Source organism: Danio rerio, chromosome 10 (assembly GCF_049306965.1).
Source record: "Danio rerio strain Tuebingen ecotype United States chromosome 10, GRCz12tu, whole genome shotgun sequence".
NCBI lineage: Eukaryota > Metazoa > Chordata > Actinopteri > Cypriniformes > Danionidae > Danio > Danio rerio.
In genome coordinates, this window is record NC_133185.1 from 17,410,859 (window position 1) to 17,421,605 (window position 10,747).

Sequence of the window (10,747 nt, forward strand, 5' to 3'; positions counted from 1 at the left end):
TGTTAAGTAATGCATTTACTAGCATGAACAAACAATGAACAATACATTTAGTACTGTATTTGTTCATGTTAATAAATGTTAGTTAATGAAAATACAGCTGTTCATTGTTAGTTCATGTTAACTCGGTGCATTAACTAATGTTAACAAGCATGGACTTAAATGTTAATAATGCATTAGTAAATGTTCAATTATGATTAATAAATGCTTTACAAGTGTTGTTCATGATTAGTTCATGTTAGTAAATGCATTAACTAATGAACCTCATTATAAAGTGTTACCGAGATAATGCTGGCGCTTTAACCACAGATTTTCAGCTTTGCCTTTTCACAATACTAAATAAACGGTTCTGAATGTGTACCTTATGTAATGTGATGTGTTTAATTAAAATATAATTTTGTTTTATTTTTCTTAGTAATAAACATGCTCTTACACTATACTGTAGGCTATGTTTTAGAAACGATACATGCTGAGAAGTATAGCCTTATTCTGCAAAAAGCAAATATAAGAATTAAATTTTTTAGTCTTTATAGTGCCCTATTAAATTGTGTGAGTTGAAAAGATTGTTTCGATTTCTTTGACCACCAAGGCAATGTTCTTACCTCAAATCTTAAAAGTGCGCATATGAAAACCCCAGCACAGCACACACTAAAAAATAATATTAAGATTATCGTGCCAGCGGAGCACATCGCCTGATTGTTATATAACTTACTTTATCAGTAGGCTATTTATTATTTATTACAGGCTATGTTAAAAATATTTGGCCAAGTGCCACTTCATGTAAAACACTCACATGCACTCTCGACGAGTGGCAGTTATGAATTAAATAAATGGGCATATCTGCACGCAAATTGAGCCGCATATTATTTATCGTCTGTTCATTTTTTTTCACATGCATGCAGAGAAAGAAAAAAAGTCCACTAATGTATAATACTACTACTACTACTACTACTACTACTAATAATAATAATAATAATAATAATAATAAGCTAATACTGTATATCCATAATGCCAGGATGTGTGGTGCTTTGACTGAATATCTAGATCAAAAGCAAAATTGTTACCTGTTGCACGACATAGGATAGCCTATAGTGTGGAAAAATATAATTCACAACCTGGGATGTGTTTCCCAAAACCATAGCAACTAAGGTCGCAAGTTCCGTAGCTAGTTACAAAAATAGTTCGTTGATTTGCTGTTTCCCAAAACCATCGTTTCAACGAACATTCGCAAACTTGAGCATTTGCAACTATAACTCTGGAGCTGTAAAAAACATAGTTCCTGGCTGTGTTGTATGATGCAGTTATTGACGTTATGTGAGAGTATAATTGTTATTGATTTGTGATTGTAAGCAGAGTGGCCTAGGAACTCATTGCGAGTGTTGGAGCTGGCTTCTGCTGATGAAACTGCAAACTATCTTCAATAAACTTTATTTTATTTATTTGAATCTCTGACTTCGGCTCTTCTTTATCTGACAGACTGGTCATTCTTTGGGTTTAAACTGTAATTCAAGAGTTCACAATTAGTTGATGATTGTTAATAGGCTGGTTTGGAGAGAGCCCCGAGCTCATGAAATCCTTGAACCCGGAGCTCCCTCCCATTGCAGGGCGAGAGGGGAGTTTGAACTCTGGCAGATCTCGAGAACCCCCCCTCGGTGATGTGTTGCTAACAGAATTGAATTTGTTGCTAATTTGGTTTAGTCAATTTACTTAAGTCTCATGTTTTTGGGAGTGTGGGAGGAAACCGGAGAGAACATGAACTCCATACGAAAATGCTGTCCGGTTGGGTGGATACCCGCCGTGCTGCCCTATAGAAAAAGAGGAGGAGAAGGGGTGGAAAGGGGGATTCTTCAAGACGAAGATGACTAAAGGTAAGATGTTTGGTTATTTATACTGGGTTAGGAATAGTCTGATTGGTGGTTCTTACATTAGCTTGACTCTGGGCCAGCCGTGTCAATCATAAGCACGTGATCCTCTCGAAATTAGTTTATGAATAAACTTCACATAATCCCCACAAAGCCTTCCTCAGAACACTCTTACTAACATTAAAACTATTTAATTTCCTTCAAAGAAAGTGTCTCTGTTTTGCTTTGTTATAGATGTAGTCTGCGTGTTCAAAATAACCCTTAAGTACTAGGGATTATTGAGTGTATATCTGCATTATGTATAGTATTGTCTTGCTTACTGTTTTCATGTTAATTATCATTAACATATAATGCATATTGGATAAGACTCCATTTAGGTTGTTACATAATAAAAACAAGTAAAAAAAGTCGAATTAAATTAAAAATATAAATGGAAAAAAAACATTGTATGTTGACATACAGTATTGCATGTTGTCAATATGCAACGAAAAGACTTCATGGCTTTAACTGTTTATCATAAAAACAGGGCAAATAAATATTTAATGGATTCAATTCAGGGGATTTAATTCTCCTGGCTGTAAAGCAGAATGAAGTGTTAAATGTGTAATCAGTTCAGGCTTTTAGTAGGGAACAGTGTGTCACAAACAGGCCAGCGAAAATTAAAAGTCTATATTTAGTAGTGTTTGCTAAGACCTTACACAAAAAATGACGGTTGAGTACGCACTTCGGTTTTGAAGTGACAGTTTGGTTTGTTTTTGGTACAATGGGGGAAACTAAAAATAAGACAGCTATTTGTCATAGTTTTTTAAATAAGACTTAGAAGATGGCCAACACGGTGGCTCAGTGGTTAGCACTGTCGCCTCACAGCTAGAAGGTTGCTGGTTCAAGTCCTGGCTGGGTCAGCTGGCATTTCTGTATGGAGTTTGCATGTTCTCCTCCGAGTGCTCTGGTTTCCCCCACAGTCCAAAGACATGAGGTTAAGGTGAATTGAATAAACTTAATTGGCCGTAGGTTATGTGTGTGAATAAGTGCACATGGGTGTTTCCCAGTACTGGGTTGCAGCTTAAAGGGCATCTGCTGTGTAAAATATATGCTGCATAAATTGGCGGTTCATTCTACTGTGGCGACCCCTGATGAGTAAAGGAACTAAGCTGAAAGGATAAACGAATGAAAAGATAACTTCGGGGACAACACATATACGTAATATACAAATACACTTCATTGAACATGTATACATGTACATATGCTATAAAATTGCAGGTTAACTATGTATATAATTCTAATATATTTAATAATTTTTATTTGATTTTAACTAACTGTAATTTGATTGTTATAAATTAATGTGCAACTTTTAGAAAGCTGTTTTGAAACAATAAGTAAAAAGCACTATACAAATAAACTAGAATTTAATCATATAAATCGATCAACTAAGGGAGCCCTATGATTTGAATTAATAATTTGATATAAAATGATTTGATACAATATTAAATGCATCAATTAATGAAAACAAATTCACAATTTATTTTTGCTTATAAAAATGAAAATAAATTTAAAAGGAGCAACATGACGTAAATATGTAAATTGCGGATAAGGCAGTTTTTGAATCTAATAATAAAAATATGCTTCCATAGCCTGATTTTTTATTAAATTATTCAGTGTAGTTAAAAATAAACATTAAATGATTTAAACTTTATTAACAAGAAAAGTACTGTATACTATATGAGGAATGTGCTAATATAGGTCAAATATTTACATAAACTGTCTTCTGTAAAGTTTATTTCTGATTAACTGTGGACACTGATTGACTTGAGTGAGGTAAATAAAATGCTACTGTACATCAGATACTGCTTACAAGCTGTTCTTAATTTATTGAGGTGTTTTTATTAGACGTTCATTCTTGTTTATTTGGTGCTATGACTAGTAGTGACCAATGGTATAAAATAACAAATGACAAATTCTCAAATTACTGTAATGGATTAGTTTTTCTCAGGAATTGTAATTTACTGAGTAGTTTTTAAAATGTGTACTTTTACTTTCCCTTGAGAACATTTTTAGTGTGGTATCTGTACTTTTACTCCACTACTTTCCTTCTACCTGCAGTCGCTACTTTATTTTTCCTTGTCGATGAAAATTTGAAAAATCAGTCCTGTGATTCCCGTCCAATCAAATCGCACATAGAAGGTAAATCGCATCATAATGAACCACCTCAGGACCGGCACTTTATAATTGTAACAAACTGTTGGATGCACAAAAATGTCCAAGAATATGTACAAAGTCTTTACACTCAATGACCCAGAGACTGTTTAGATGCATGTCACTGATGAGAAGATGACGGATGTTCACTGTATGATGACCAAAATGGCAAGACGTCAACATGATGTCAGATTGATGTTGTACCTCAATGTCGTTGGGACATTGCATTTTGTTTGGAAATTAAAATCAGGTTGACCGTCAGAACTCAATGTCAGGCCGACATCAATGTCCGACCTAAAATCAACCAAATATCAACGTCTAACCGTACGTTCACAAAGAAAGCGGCGAAAGCGTCAAAGTAGCCGGAAGTCATTCATTTTCAATGAGAGCCGGCGGCGATAAGCGGCAAGGAGCGGCGCGTTTTCTCCGGCGAGGTCGTCGAGGAGAGTTGAAATCAAGTCAACTTTATGGTAATGAGCTATGACGCGGTTCGGCAGCAAGCAATCAGAATGAAGACGTCCACCGCTTAATAGGAGTTCATAAAACACAGACCTGTGAACTTTGGTTCCGACCACAATTGTTCCCAAGGGTTTGATGATTGCGGTTGCCGAATATCCAATTATTTACAATGTTGTCTTACAGGAACATACATTAAATAAGTTACTGGCGAGTTACTGATGTTCATTAATGTTATATAAATTTATCTTAAAAAAGTGGGAATCTCACGCGACAGGACGCTGCTGTATAGCTGCAGTAGAGCTGCTTCAGGATATTTCAGACATATGGACACATATTGGACAAATAGAGCAAAGCCACAATACACGCAACTTGATCTTCCATTGTTATATGAATTTGATAAGAAGTGCGCAACATTTTCACGCTAGAAACATGTTTTATGCAGGAATGTAACTGATATGCTGCAACGGCTCCTTTAAATACGAGATCAATGTAGCGAGTTTTGACGCTCTTGCTGCCGGAGCTGAAGGCAGACAGCGTTGTCGCCAGGGGGGCCAGAGCGACCTTGGACGCTCTCGCCGCTTTTGGTGTGAATGTACGATAATAATGCTATAGCTTGTCATACCTGACAAATAATTGTCAGTATTCTACGTCAATATGATGTTGGTTTAAGATGTTGGCTCATTGTTGAATTTTGGTCACTTTTTAACACAAACAAAAATCAACAAAATAAGTCATTTGACGTTGTTACTGGACACCAAAACATCATTGTTTTTAGATGCCGACAAACATTGAATTTTAGTTACCTGACATTACAACCTATATCTATCCTAATAATAACGTCTCATGACGTTGTGTGCCTGCTGGGCAATAACTAAATTAAATTGTACTACAGAATGTTACGTTTACACACATCCACAAATTACATGTAAATACAACATCTTTTTATAGTGCAATACTCACTACTCGCCACTCTTGAGTACTTTTGAAAGGTCTACTTTTTACTCATAGTTTAAGTAATATTTACAACAGATACTTTTACTACTTGCACTACATTTTAAGGCAAGTAATGGTACATTTACTTAAGTATGATTTTTTAGTACGCACCACTGGTAGTGTCAGTAGTAAAGAGGAATAAATGGTTTGTCACACTACAACAAAAAGCTTGAAAATTGCATTAATTTATTTAATTTCCTGATAAAATGGACAGAATTTGAAAGGTGAGGCTTTCTTATCTAAAATAATCAAATGCTAAGCTTCTTTTAGTTATTGTTATTATTATTATATTTATAAAAGTTATATTTTTCAAGTTATTGTCGTTTATTCAAGCATTATACATACTAAAACTATGATTTAAAGTAGATTACATACCAAAAAAACTAAACAAAACACAAACTGAAAAGTCATTAGTTAGTAATAATTTTAAATCAATGTACTCTGCCACTATCATGTTTTATCCATTTGTCAGCAAGAATATTTTAATTATTTAGGATATAATAAAAATTACTTTTATAACTTATTAAAAAAGTAAGTATGTTGTTTAATTTTTTGTTTAGTAGATTAACATACTATTTAATTTTTAATTAAGATTAATATATAATGCACTCTTTATGCAGTATAATATAATGCAGTTTTTTAATAAAAAGGTAGAAAAAACTTTAAAGTTTATTTTGAGTAGGGTGATGGTTTATCACGCCAACATCACATGAACTTCCTATCCATCTGTATCATCCCTATGATTCACAGTCTGCATGCAGCAACGAAGTGAGAATTTACAGTCGACTGTATTTTAAAAATGTATGCCTCTCGGGTTGCCTTTCATGATATTCTGTGCATTTACAACACGTTGTATAGGTGGCTGATCAGGATCCCAGACAATTTTGCATTCCCTGCCTTCTACTATACAATTATTTGCTATTAACGAGTAGCATATAAACATAAATAAACCCGTGAAAGTGGTAGTTAGTTTCTATGATTCATGATTTGCTGTGAGATTAACCTCAGGGCAGCAATGAAAACACTGAATATCAATGCCAATGACTGACAAGCAGCATATAGACTTGAAAAAGCATACATAACTTACATAAGTTGGAAGAAAGATTCTTATATAAGACCAAAAAAGCCCCAGGGACTTTAAAGTTGCAAGTAAATGGGGAAAAACATCATAAAACATAAAGCTTCATCAGACATACTAATCGTAGGTTGTCATCTTAAGACTACGAACACATATGTTAAGACATGCAGCACTGAATCGCCATTCATATAAGTGAAATCTTTCTCATTTCTTTACTCAGGGTAAAGTTGTAGGTGGAAAGAAGCCTATAGTTTGTGTCTGGATTTTTTTTTTACTGTTTAAATAAGCACCTTGCTGTCATGCATGACGGCCAAACCGCCTGTGGCTGACGGATGGATTAACAAAAAAACTGACAGACACCACCACAACACCACAAGATTACAGAAACTTTCCCATTTCTGTTAGAAATAATGTCATGGAATAGTGTGTTTTCAAACTATATAGCTTAAATATTCCTAACTTTAAATCTCAGTCAAGTTTTATGACTGAAAAGGTCATGCACAGACAAGTTAGTTGTGATCATTGAGTCTTTTGCAAATAAAGTGTTTTCGTTGGTAGTTTCAGCTTGTAAAACAATCAAATGAAAAGCTTGTTTGTCAAATGACGTCAAGTTAACAAGCAATTAGTTTAATTCCAAACTGAAACAAAAAAATAGTACATGACTAATAATGCGTATAAGTTGCAACTAATAAAGCGTATATGCTTTGGTTGTTTCAATCCAGGCTCAATTTGATTATGTACCCCATATACATTTCTGGAGAGCGCCAAATACATCCTAGGAGCTATGTTTTTTTTTTTTTTTTTTTTTTTTTTTTTTGCAGTTTTTGTTATTGCAAATCCACCAGAGGCCACTTTGTACGCTTTTTGGAATCAATTTTTTTTTCCCGAGTGCAATTCACACAAGCTTATCTCGTGTAAATATACCAGAGACTGTGTGGGATTAATTGACCCACCCTCCTCCTTCCCTAAACCCAACCGACAGTATTTAAAAAAAAAGCACAGATTGACTGCCCCATCGCAGTGTCTTCAAATGCAATCCAGAAAAAGAAAAGCCCTCACAGCAGCCTGATGTTTGATGTTTAGCAGAAGGAGGATGCATACGTTGTCATGATACTGAATTTTGGTACCAATTGGCACTGTTGAACGTGTTCTTAAGGGCGTCACAGACCGGATGCGCCGCTAGCCCCGCGACACGGCATGCACGCACAAGTATCGCACACCAGACGCACACAGTGAACTACCAACTACACAACAGACTTTAGTTTTCAAAACGTTCATTCAAGTGGGTATGTTTGTGTATCACCTACCTTGGTAACAAGTGGGACTGAGGTAGTGCAAACAGTAATAATGTCTGCTTGTCTCCACCAAAACGAGTTCTTCAGACATCTCATGAAGTTCTGAATGTTTTTAATATTTTTGCGGCAGATAGACACAACTGCCTCTCTGTATTTTGTAAACAAAACCAAAAGATTCAGTAAAAGCAGAATGACCGTGATATGCAATTGAACCAAGTATGAAAGCACCCTTAAACAGCACTGATTTGCCATTGTGTTCACATGCTCACCAGAAATTACTGGGATTGGCTAAGAAGGTCATTAGTTTACCGAACTCACTGCTGTATAGTGAGTGTGACCACAGGTACAGGGACAGTGGAGCAATTTAATGTTACGAAGGTCAGCTGTTTATGAGCTGACATTCCATTATCCAGTATGTTCTGAATTCAAGTATCATGAGAACACTACTCGAGTACTTGAAAGTTCGACTACTTTAGTAACTGTTTGTGCTAGGGATGTAACGGTATTGTAAATACCGTCATACCGCAATATTAATTCTTTTCGATATTACCGTAGTCGCATGACTCGGTAAACCTATAGGTCTTCTGAGAAAATTTGCTCAGGCGAATGAAGCGAACGGGAGGTACCGGAAACTACAATTCCCATCAGCCCAGGCTTGGCCATAATCCCTTGCGGTCTGTTGCCACTACAGATCCAGTAATGGAGTTGGAGTGTGGAGTGGAGTGTGCTGCTAGAAGCAGGGATCAAAAAGAGCTGGAAAACCCTAAAGCGGGTGTTGTCGCCGCGCGCGTACTGAATAGTGGTGTTGTCGCGCGAGTTCTTATCAGCTGTGTTGTCGTGCGCGTACTGAATAGCGGTGTTGTCGCGCGAGTTCTTATCAGCTGTGTTGTCGCGCGCGTACTGTAAAGCGGGGACGGAGGGTATGTCGCGTCGCGGGGCCACTTTTGATCATTTTGGAAGGGAACTTTCTATCCAAGACTAAAAAGGGCATGTGCACTGCACAGGTTGAGCACTGTGTGTGCACGTGCTTGCAAGTTGGGGAATAGGACTAATAATCAGTCATGGGGACTGCAGAAACACAGCACACTGTTCAGATTGATGCAGACATGAGATCTCTATCTCACTCATGGTTTGTCCTCTCAAGTGGGGGAAAGACAATGCACAACGTTACCCACTGCTGTCAACATGGGCCAAGTCATATCTTTCTTGTCCCAGAAACCTCAGTCCCAAATGAGAGGGGTTTTTTCTGTTGCAGGGGACATTGTAAATACCCAGAGATACCAGCTTTTACCAGATTATATTTATATGATAATTTTCCTTTAAACCCATCTCTATCTAAGTGAGTGAGTGATTAAATGTTGAATGTGATGAGTTTTCAACACTACTAAATTGAAACTTAATTTTTTTACATGGTTTAATATTTTTTTGTTATTAAAATTGAAGTTAGTGTTTCAAAGCTTACAGATAGATGGCTAATTTGTATGTCATTGACACTTTTGGCACTTTTTTGGAGTATTTTCATAAGTTTTGTTTTTTCCTGTAAATGATTCAATAAATACCGTACCGTGACATTCATACCGAGGTATTACCGTACCGTGAAATTCTGATACCGTTACATCCCTAGTTTGTGCTCATTCAAGAGAAAATTAGTTGTGTCTAAAATAAAACATGCAGGTTGGACATGTTTACATATTTTTAAGTGTATTTGTCTGTTTAAACACACACCCGAATCACCAAAGTATCCCAAACTTTTGCTCCTCTATAAATGGCATGTAGAGAAGCTGATCAGGAAACAATTTATCATACGTAGCGCGTCTGTCAGTCAGCATGCATACACTGAATTCAGAGGTTGCGACGATCGATGCACAGCTTTAGTGGAAAGAAATTGAATGCAGACATTTTAGTTTCATTTTAACATGCTTTTCTTGGCAAAATAAAGCGAAAGCATAATTATCTTGATCAGCTCTTACAATTCTAGCAAATTTGAGATTGGCTCTGTATTGATGCTACTTTTACTTTTATATAAAGATTAAACATACGGGGGAAATAAGGGAAAATTAAACGTGATTAAAGTGTTGGGCACCAATTGTGTTCACGTGCTCAACAGAAATGACTGTGATTGGCTGTGAAGGTCATTGGTTCACTAAACTCACCTCTTTTTACTGTGTGTGACCACAGATACAGGGACATATGATATGTTCAGTTGGAGCTTTTTTATTATAAAAAAAAAAAAAGAAAAAAAAAAGAGAAATTAAATATATGCTGTACATTAGCAGCAAATACATTAGCAAACAGTTCAGCTTATTAAAATTAATAGCTATTATTATGAAATAGAATCAAGCTATCAAATCTCATTAGGCGTTTCTTCACTGTATAACTTACACATTCTGATTAAAGAGAAACAAATGAGTCTTTTATTTATTTAGAGACATGCACCCAAAAGCCAGACTTTTGCTCCTCTTCAAATCGCGTAATCCGTTTATAGAACAGTGTCTATTGATCACTATGAAGCAAGTCATCTGACAGTCATGCACCGCTTTATGACTGTTTTGAGGATAGCATAGGAGGGGTGACGGCAGCTGTAATGAAAAGAAAGGGGAATCGTGCCGTTTTTATATTTATTTCAAAGTGTTCTCGTACCTAAACAAAGCGAAAGCACAGAACAGACTCGTATTTAAGAGCAAGGGGCGTCCTGGTGGTTCGGTGGTGTGGGTTGCATATAGGAAGGCTCGGCTCTTTAATGTTTTTTGCCACACTGAAATGGGAGAAATACGGGAAAATACCTTTACAGGATGATAGGTGGGTAGAACTGTAAAATACGGGAGAATCCCGGGAAAAACGGGATGGTTGACAGGTATGCTCGTAAGTCA